The 9,854-nt window shown below is 35.7% G+C and overlaps 1 protein-coding gene across 6 annotated transcripts in view; it reads right to left on the reverse strand.

Annotated features, from left to right (window-relative positions):
• LOC127512114 (uncharacterized) overlaps positions 1-5,074 on the reverse strand; it is a 127,778-nt gene extending 122,704 nt beyond the window's left edge. For 3 of the 6 annotated variants that reach the window (XM_051892736.1, XM_051892735.1, XM_051892737.1), the window contains exon 1: positions 4,608-5,066. The gene's annotated coding sequence lies outside the window, so the exon portion shown is untranslated. Of the gene's footprint in view, positions 1-4,607 lie in introns of all 6 variants that reach the window. The other 3 variants (XM_051892738.1, XM_051892740.1, XM_051892739.1) reach the window with 3 other exon arrangements.
• Between the last annotated feature and the right edge of the window lie 4,780 nt (positions 5,075-9,854).

The raw sequence follows: 9,854 nt of genomic DNA on the forward strand, positions 1-9,854 counted from the left end.
AATTAAAATGAAAACTGAAAATATAAAAATAAGTCAACATATTATGGAAAAATTATTCAAAATTATAGAAAAAAATTATAGAAAAAGTATTAATATATACTATAATAGTATATGAATAACACTAAAATAACACTGACCAGCATTATCTGGTTTCACAGCCTGACAAGCTGCAAAATGTGTTTAAAAATGCCTTTAAAAAAATCTAATCAGGCCATTTTTAAACTTTTAATACTGCTTGAAAAGAGTCGCAGTAAGCATGCATGCACCAATGAAACGACTGTGACAGAGCGCTTCAACTTGAGAGCAATGCATTACATTTCAGGTGTGTTTTGTGGACAAACATCAGAAAAACAGCCAATTCACATGCTCTCAATCATGAAAGCACCTTCTGAATGTCATTCTAACATCTGCCAAGAAACATCTCTGTGTTGTTTTGCATCCGGAGCAGAAGCTCAAGATGAAAGCAAGCACATGGAATCTCCTTGATGTGCATGTGCTAACAGGAACAGATCTGTCACTCAGCAGGATTGCAGCAGCATTAAAGATTAAGGATGAAAATATCATGCACGAATAATTAAAAATGCATTGGTTGGCTAAATGCTCAGGCCTATGTCACAACAACAGTGCTATCAATTAGAAAAGCAGCAATGAGACGAGCTGTTTAAACTACAGATGGGCATTTAAAATGCACATTTTACTGTGACTAAGCCTGGAACAAATAAATGCTGCCTCATTGACAAATTGTCACATTTAACTGAAAGAAAATCTTTTATAACATAAAGCATAATTAATTATTTGTTCATTGACATAAACGTCTCTCTCTATATATATATAAAAAATTCTAAAAGTTGTAACTTCTTCCTGAGTCTCTCCATCAGTGTCGACTCCGGTTTGAACAATGTAAGGCTGAACACCGTTACTGACAATCCTCATTTTGGCTGCGTGAGATTCTCCAGCTTTGTTGTTGTTGAGCAATTGAAGCACAAGCTGTTAAAGCTCCGCCCTCTTCTGGAAAGGGGGCCGGGAGCAGCAGATCATTTGCATTTAAAGGGACACACACAAAAACGGTGCGTTTTTGCTCACACCCAAATAGGGGCAAATGTGACAAGCTATAATAAATGATCTGTGGGGTATTTTGAGCTGAAACTTCACAGACACATTCTGGGGACACCAGAGACTTATATTACATCTTGTAAAATGGGCATTATAGGTTGCCTTTAAGGTTTGTAATCTAATAAAATGTAGGAATATGCTTACATGAAAAAACTTTGTCCATGAAGAAATAAACTATTCTAAAACAAGTTTTATCTTACAAAATGTTGCTTCTAAAGAAAAACATCTAAACATATATATATTTGTTCTTGAAAACAAGATTTTTTTTGAAGTGAAGATGTAGTTACACCATCTACCAGCAGGGTCTAATTGGGCCATGCTAACCAGTCCAGCCCTGACCATTAGGGTCAACGGCTGTTTACGTATCCTTAAATGTTTTGATTGTTGGGATTAGATGAACATACTCTTCCCAAATGCTTCATTTGGCACCTAAAACGAGCTGGTTCCACCCATTGGGCCGCTGACAGTAATGACCAGCGTCCAGCATGTGCTGAGCCCAGCTGGCTAATTGCTGGGAATCTCTTTCTAAAATGACCATAATCAACTCTAAACCATCAACTCCAGATCTCATTCATACGAGGACCCTAGAGTGAAAATCCACTGTTTTTGGCTAAGTCTAGAAGCGTGGAAGCGATGAAACAGAGAGAGAAAGCGATAATTGGGGTGGAAGGTTTGAGGAGGATAAGGAAGGTTAAGTGTCTGGTTGGAAGCCAAAAGTGCATCCCGAGCGCTGATGTGATATGATCTCCGGGAGAAAGGAACTTCATGGCGAGATGAAAATGAATGCGGAGAAGGAGTGACACAGCGGACGGAAAGTGAATGAGTGACACAAACAGTGTCTGACAGTGCATGCATTACACCGGCTTAATAGTTAATGGAAAACTAGTTTGTGAATCTCAGTGCTGTTTTTGGAAGCGCACGAGCACAACGTTAAGATTAAAAATGAACAGCCCAAAATTAGTCAGCATGAAAATCAGTATTAACCACATTTAATTTCTTAAGACCTTATTATGCATGATTCATTGGTGCATGTTATTACAAATAAATTCAATGTTTGTCTTTCTAACATTTTATCAAAATGTAAGAACTTGGCCTCCTTCTGAATTACATCAGACATTTTCGAGCCTTCCCCTCCAACCACTTGCTGCCACGCCCACTTTTCCAATCAATTCCCAATGGATAAAATCAAGTCAGGAAAAGTTTTTGCATAATGCATGATTAAAATCACAACAAGCAATTTATCTAACCCTCATTTTCTTTTCTTTTTTTTATTCTGACAAAAGCGACTTTCTTTGTTCTCCTCAAGAGACTAGCTAATGCATGATGCTGTGAGTGACACAATGACCTATGTGAGAAAACAGCTGAACAATTTGTTAAAGGGACAAATTTATATACTGTAGGGACAAGTTTGGGATCGGCAAGATTGTTTTAATGTTCTTAAAAGAAGTCTCTCATGCTCACCAAAGCTGCATTTATTTGATCAAAAATACAGTAAAAACAGTGAAATATTATTACAATTTAAAATTAGTGTTTTCTATTTGAATATAGTTTAATTTATTCCTACAATCAAAGATGAATTTTCAGCATCATTACTCCAGTCTTCAGTGTCACATGATCCTTCAGAAATCATTCTAATATGCTGATTTGCTGCTCAAGAAACATTTCTGATTATCAGTGTTGAAAACAGTTGTGCTGCTTCAAATGTGATACTTTTTTTTTCAGGATTCTTTGATGAATAGAAAGTTCAAAAGAACAGAATTTATTTGAAATGGAAATCTTTTGTAACATTATAAATGTGTTTAATGCAACTTTTGGTCAATTTGTTGCATCCTAACTAGTGCTGTCAAAGTGCTGTCAAATGATTAATCACATCCGAAATAAAAGTTTGTGTTTATATAATATATGTGTGTGTATTGTGTATATTTATTATGTACACATGCATGTATATATTTAACAAAAATATATTATATTTATATATAAAATATATTTATATATAAATTATAAATACATATAAATATATAAATATTAGAGATGCACCGATACTAAATTTCTCCACCGATACCGATAGTCGATTAATCAGAGTGATATCTGCCGATACCGATAACTATATTTGGGGGTTCTGCCTTTTATACCTTCTTTTAAATTAATAATAATTTCATTATAATTAATAATTAATCATTATATTTTTAATTATTATATTTTAAAAGAAATTCTCTCCATTTCATCAACTTGTTTCAGAGTAACTGGTATCAGTTATAAACATAAACACATTACTCAAATTAATATTAACACACATTAACTAAATTCAGAAGATTAAAGTTTTTTTTTTTAAGAAATTAATTCATAAAATTACTATTAATATTGAACATCAAACTGGTTTCTTAGCATTTTCTTTACAACCCAAATGCAGTGCATTTTCCTGCCCTCTTTTGATTGACAGGATATATCAGCCCTGAATATCGGCTGTTTTTAAACTATAAATATTTACATGTAGGCCTATACATGTATATTTATTAGAGATGCACCGATATATCGGCCAATAATCGGTATCGGCCGATAAAAGCGAATTTTCACACTATTACCGATTATTGGCCGATATATCGGTGCATCTCTAATAAATATACATGTATACATGTAAATATTTCTTAAATAAATATATGTATGTGTGTGTGTATTTAAATATACATAATAAATATACACACATATATTATGTAAACACAAACTTTTATTTTGGATGCGATTAATCGTTTGACAGCACTAATCCTAACTGAATAAAAATAAGAATAATTTCTTTAGAAAAAAAGATAAAAATCTTACCAACCTCAAACTTTTGAATGGTACATAAAGCAAAATACAGTTTCATCACCAGTAAACATTATTTACGGTCAAGTAATTGCCTCAGTTTGCCTGCCATTGACTCTTTAACATGAAAATCAACAGATCTGTTTACTGAAACCAACTACCACAACCGACCAGCTCCCTACAACATACAGTTGTGAATCTGCAATGACCTCTACAGTTCTGAGCATTGCACTTTCATTCTGTTATTCATGACACACACACACACTGACTCACACTGTCCTTTGAATCTGGCAAATTTAGTACAATTGGACAGCAGTTTTTCCTCAAAGCAGCCTGACTTTCATGTTGTTTCTCATCTGACCCAAGAGAACGATCTAAAAAACTGTGTGTGCTTTCATGTTTATTATAGTTTGTGTCAGCATGAATGCAATGAAGCACTGATATGTTTGAGAGTGAGTGTGCGTGTGGAGGCTGAAGATCTGACTGTGCTGTTTTGTCTTTCCATTCGTGCGATCTCATCATTTTAGTAGAACACAGCTGCTCAGACCGCTTTTGTTCCTTCTCTGACTTCTGCACATGTGGACAATCCAAACATAACGCACAGCACCCTTCCCTTTAGAGACTAAAAGACCTGACCAATCCATGCAAGGCATTCAGAAAGTGTCCTTTATACATGAGTGAAAGTTACTCACCAGAAACTTCCCGTTCGATCCGAGCACGAATGCACCGAAAACTCTCAAGATGGTCCGTTTCAGAAGCGCTGAAAAGATCTTCTTGTTGTCTTCAAGAAGCTTGCGTGATGCCCAGGCTTCTCAATCCCATCTTGCTCATTCCATGGCATCTTCTTTCCTCTGTCTCACTGTCACTGATTCTTACTCTCTCCTCTTTTCCATGCGAGAGAGTCTCTTCTCGAGGTCTCGGTCGTGATCAATGCTGCACGGAGCGCCGTGTGCCTCTTTCCGGTGTGTGTGTGGATCCCATCTGTCCCTCTCTCGACCTCCGCTCAAGAACGTCAACTCTGGTGTCTGAGCTCAGAGCCAGTGCGTGTGTGTATGTGTGTCCATATCCGTGTGTGGGAGAAGGGAGCAGCCAATGGGAAAGGGAGGGAGTGATGGGAGTAAGCACACGCGCAGACCTAAAGGCAGCGAATAAACAGAAGGGTTAGACTCCTCTGTATTCAAGCCTCTCTCTCCTCTCCATCCACTGTTTCGGCTTAAAGGAAAAGCTCATTATTTACTCACCCTCATGTTGTTCCAGACCTGAATGTTTTTTTTTTCTTTTCGCTGGAGCACAAAAGAAGAAATTTCAAAGAATATACTCGGCACCCTTTTTCATGCAACAACATATCATCTGTCCAAAAGGGACAAAAAGCATCATATGACTTGTACGCTAAGTCTTCTGAAGCTTTAGTATTATTTATTTATATACTATTTAGTTACTAATTTTTGAATTAGCTTTTATTTTTATATTTTATCTACATTTAAATTTTAATTTAAGTTGTAGTACGTTTGTATGTCCCTAGTATAAAAAAAAATAATAATAAAATTAAAAAAAGCCAACACCAAAATCTATTTAAAATACATTTATTTCACATTTCATAAGTATACTTCAAATCCATTACATATTTATTGACATATCACTTAAGACTTACAGATATAAAATTATAATTTAACTTTATTTGGACTATTTATTTACTGCACAATGCACATTTTTCAATATTAAGCCTAAAAAGAGTTTTAATATCACTATTAATAAGGATTGTATGATCTTTGTATAATATCAGTCTTTAAAGGGGACCTATAATGCTCCTTTTACAAGATGTAATATAAGTCTCTGGTGTCCCCAGAATGTGTCTGTGAAGTTTCAGCTCAAAATACCCAACAGATCATTTATTATAGCTTGTCAAATTTGCCCCTATTTGCGCCGTTTTTGTGTGTGTCCCTTTAAATGCAAATGATCTGCTGCTCCCGTTTCTGAACGGTTAGTGGATAAATTTATGTAGTTGCTGTGGAGTTGATTCAACTCATCGGCTAGCATGTGCCGTCATGTTAATATTTTGTGCAAAACCCATATGGACGCCCGCTATACATAGCGTATACTAAAGTATACTTACAGTAGTTTCACTTTAGCACAATCAAATATACTTCAGTATATGTTTATTTGGACCTCAGCACTTCTTCTGCACAATTAAAGTGCATTAAGTACAAAATTAGTTGTTCCAATTTAGCTTGACTTTGACTTTAAGTATACCAGTTTAGTATACCAAAAGTACAATTGCAGGATATTTTTATTTAGCACATAAATATGTAAATGTATTTGTAGTATACTTAGCACAAAATAAATGTATTTAAAATACATTTTAGTATTTTTTTTTTTTTTTTCACTAAGGGGTGCTTTTGTCATTTTTATTAGTTTTTGCTTTTTTATATTTCCATTTGAATTTTTCAGTTTTAGTTTTAGTAATTTTAGTACTTCATCTTAATGTTTATTTTATTTTAAATTTTTCATTTAAGTTTTTCAAAATAACACATTTTATTTTAGTTTTATTTCAATTAACAAAAATGATTTTTAATAGTTCTAGTTTAATTAAGAACAACAAGACTGTAGGAATAGAACAAAATTTAAGCTATTGACTAAAAATGTTCCTCTTCCCAACAGCTCTCAAATCAAATGTATCCAAAATAACATACTTCACTACTATAGTAGGAGAAAAACAGTATGTAAAAAGAGAAAGATGTCTGAATTCACAGTATTTAATAAACAGTTGGCAAATGTACCCGGATGACCTACAACTTCTGGCGAGATTCTGAAGTGCGCATACAGTGGACACTTCACTATCCCATGGGGCCACAGGAAAGGATGTGTGAATGGCAGTGAAGTGATGCAACTGACGCTGTAGGTCACATGATGAATGTAGCACGTCCGGATTACATTCATACTATATAGAACATACTTCATAGTCACGAAGACTATGAATATAGTGCACGAGTTTGCTAGAGAATTTCTCCTTTTGTGTTGCACAGAATAATAACAGCAAGTGAGTTTGGAATTAGTACATTTTTGGTGAACTATCCCTTTAAGGCTGGGTATATCATCAGCAGCACTTGAGAGAGAGAGAGAGTGTGTGTGTGTGTGTGTGTGTGTGTGTGTGTGTGTGTGTGTGTGTGCGTGCGTGCGTGCGTGTGTGTGCGCGTGCCTGGACATTTAATTAAACCAGAGGATGCCGGAGATACACAGGAGGGACAGGGAGAGACACGGCAGACGGCTGCTGCTGATGATGATGATGAAGAGGAGGAGCAGAGAGGAGGGGGTTCAGGATGGTCAGACAGGAGGATATCAGGGGTCATCAGATGGGAGCATGTGGTTGTGCTGGGAAAAACATAGAGGAAAAAAGCCACCAGGAATCAGCAGAGCAGGTGGAATAGATGAAGGGTAAATGAAGGGCTGCATAAAGGTAAGAAGAAGAAAAGCTGTGGCATATTTATTAGATTTATAAGGTGAAATTCCTGTCTTGGCCAGGTGAGGGCAGATTACATACAAAGGGATAGTTTTCCCAAAAATGACATTTCTGGCATCATTTACTCACCCTCTTTTCACTCCAAACTTGTATGAGCTTCTTTCTCCTGCAGAACAAAAGGTAGAACATTTACACTGCCTTTTTTCAAACAATAAAAAAGTGAATGAATACAGATGCTTCTGAGCTCTAAAAAAGGCCACAAGAGAATCCTAAAAGCAGTCCGTATGACTCATTGTAGTCTTTTAAGTTCACTGAAAACCTTCCCATCCAACCACCTCATTTTTATCACAATTTCAAACTTGCAAGATGAGTTACGTCATCACTAACGTCAAACCTTCCCTACAGTATCCCGGACGAGCCCCTTTTTTTTTTTTTTTTTTTTTGCGATCCCGAAGGATCACTACAAATAAGGAGAGGACGAGTACATTTATGTTGAAAAACATCTGAGCTTTATTTAACAAACATGTTTAAAGGGTTCTACGTCAGAACGCTGACTCAGTATTGGCCGATACTGTACAAGTGAGCAGCATAACACATGCGTGTGATACTGACACAGGAGCCGTCCAATAGTGTCCAATAGAGTCGGTGTTCTGACGTAGAACCCGGAAGCGCTGCACTGAAAGGGACACGGTGATGGAAAAAAAATGGAATGAGATGGGATGGAATGAGATGGGAGGAAAAATAATAAGCCATTTTTTTTGCGTTCTCTCGGATGTTTTGTGTACCCCAAGAAACTTTGCTTTTTAATTAAAAAAAAAATTAGATTTTAAAAAAACTGGTTATGACTACATTTCCCCTATTAAAGCCCTTTTGTGTGACTCACAACATGCCTTGGTTAAAGTTTATTTTTACTACAGAATGTAATGACTGTCTGTGAAGAACTTTTGACTTTTTGTCTCTGTCAGCCCATCTGAGGGAACATAAAGTATGATGCCTTTATTCTGTCCCGACTCTTTTTCTTCCGCACCTCCAACAGCCAAAGCATCCCTGTCATCTTTTCTCCTGATGAAAGTATTACCTCTATCGCTCTCTTATCTGATGTAACTCAGACAACCTCATTTCAGTGTAAAGAACTCTCACCTGCTGCATTGAGCTGATACACACGAGCCTCGGGCAAGAAGACTTGATTTACGTCACATACGATTATGGCTCTTCAGAGGTCTGAGGAACAGAACAGTGGTTTTAAGAGACTTCTTTTGGGTACATCACTCCTGAGAGGACAAGCAAAAGTTCAAAACCTTCAATATGATCTCATCGGCTGCATCAGCTAAAACACACATCTACTGCGGCGAACAAAGTAATTCATGAGATTTTTGCAGAATAACCCACCTTGAGGAATGTAAACTTGAATGTCAACATGAAGTTAATTATCATATTATTTAGATATTTTTTAACCATGTTTCAAAATGTCGACTTCATACTAATATGTGGAATTTTATCAAACAGGAAGGAATGTTCTAGGCTTGCTTGTATTTGTATTGTTAGTTCTCATGTCATTCAAAACCTGTATGCATTTCTTTATTCTGCGATCGCAAAACACTCTGACTTTCATTGTATGGACAAAAAAAAAATTAAATATGAAATATTATTTTGTGCTCTGCAGAAGAAAGTAAGTCAAATACAGGTTTGGAATGACAAAAGCAGAATTATATTTTTTTTGGGTGAACTATCCTTTTAAGAAACTGGCTTCTGTCATTCAAAGGGATTTTACAAAAACAGCATGGAAGGTGATATTGAGGACACATGGAAATATATATATATAAACTAATTATCAAATAAAATGATCAATTACTTTATCTGCATACTTGCAGTATACTCACATCAAGCAATATATAGGCCTACTATATAGCATCCCAGCTGCGTGATTATTTAAATCATCTCAAAATTGTAAACTATATTGCCACAAAGCTCCAATATATTATAATATTAGGGTTGTCACGATATCAGAATTTTCACTACACGATTATCGTGACCAAAATAATTTATTGTAATGATATATCGCGATAGAAATCTTGAAAAACTAAATGTTCTAATAAATGTTTCAGTCAAATAGGAATTAAAAAGAAATTATATAATTTTATAGCATTATATGATAAAGCATTGCATTATAAACATACATTATCCTTATGAAAATACCCGAGATGGCTTGAATAACAGATAATCCATATACTGTCACAATGGTGTGTTAATTCTCTTCATGTTTAATCCGTCAAAACGTCTCTGTCTGCGTTTTATTCAGCTAAATTACAGCGATCGCTGGATGGCTTTCTCCATATTAGGGATTTCCTGGAACTTATTACTCATGAGACTCACTTGTGGACTTTCTGCGCGAGGACGCCCTCCGGCGTCGAGTATGAATGAAACAGACATTACATGTGAGAGTTAAGTGCTCCATAATGCTCAAATCGTAATATTTTGGGTA

Source organism: Ctenopharyngodon idella, chromosome 5 (genome assembly GCF_019924925.1).
Source record: "Ctenopharyngodon idella isolate HZGC_01 chromosome 5, HZGC01, whole genome shotgun sequence".
NCBI lineage: Eukaryota > Metazoa > Chordata > Actinopteri > Cypriniformes > Xenocyprididae > Ctenopharyngodon > Ctenopharyngodon idella.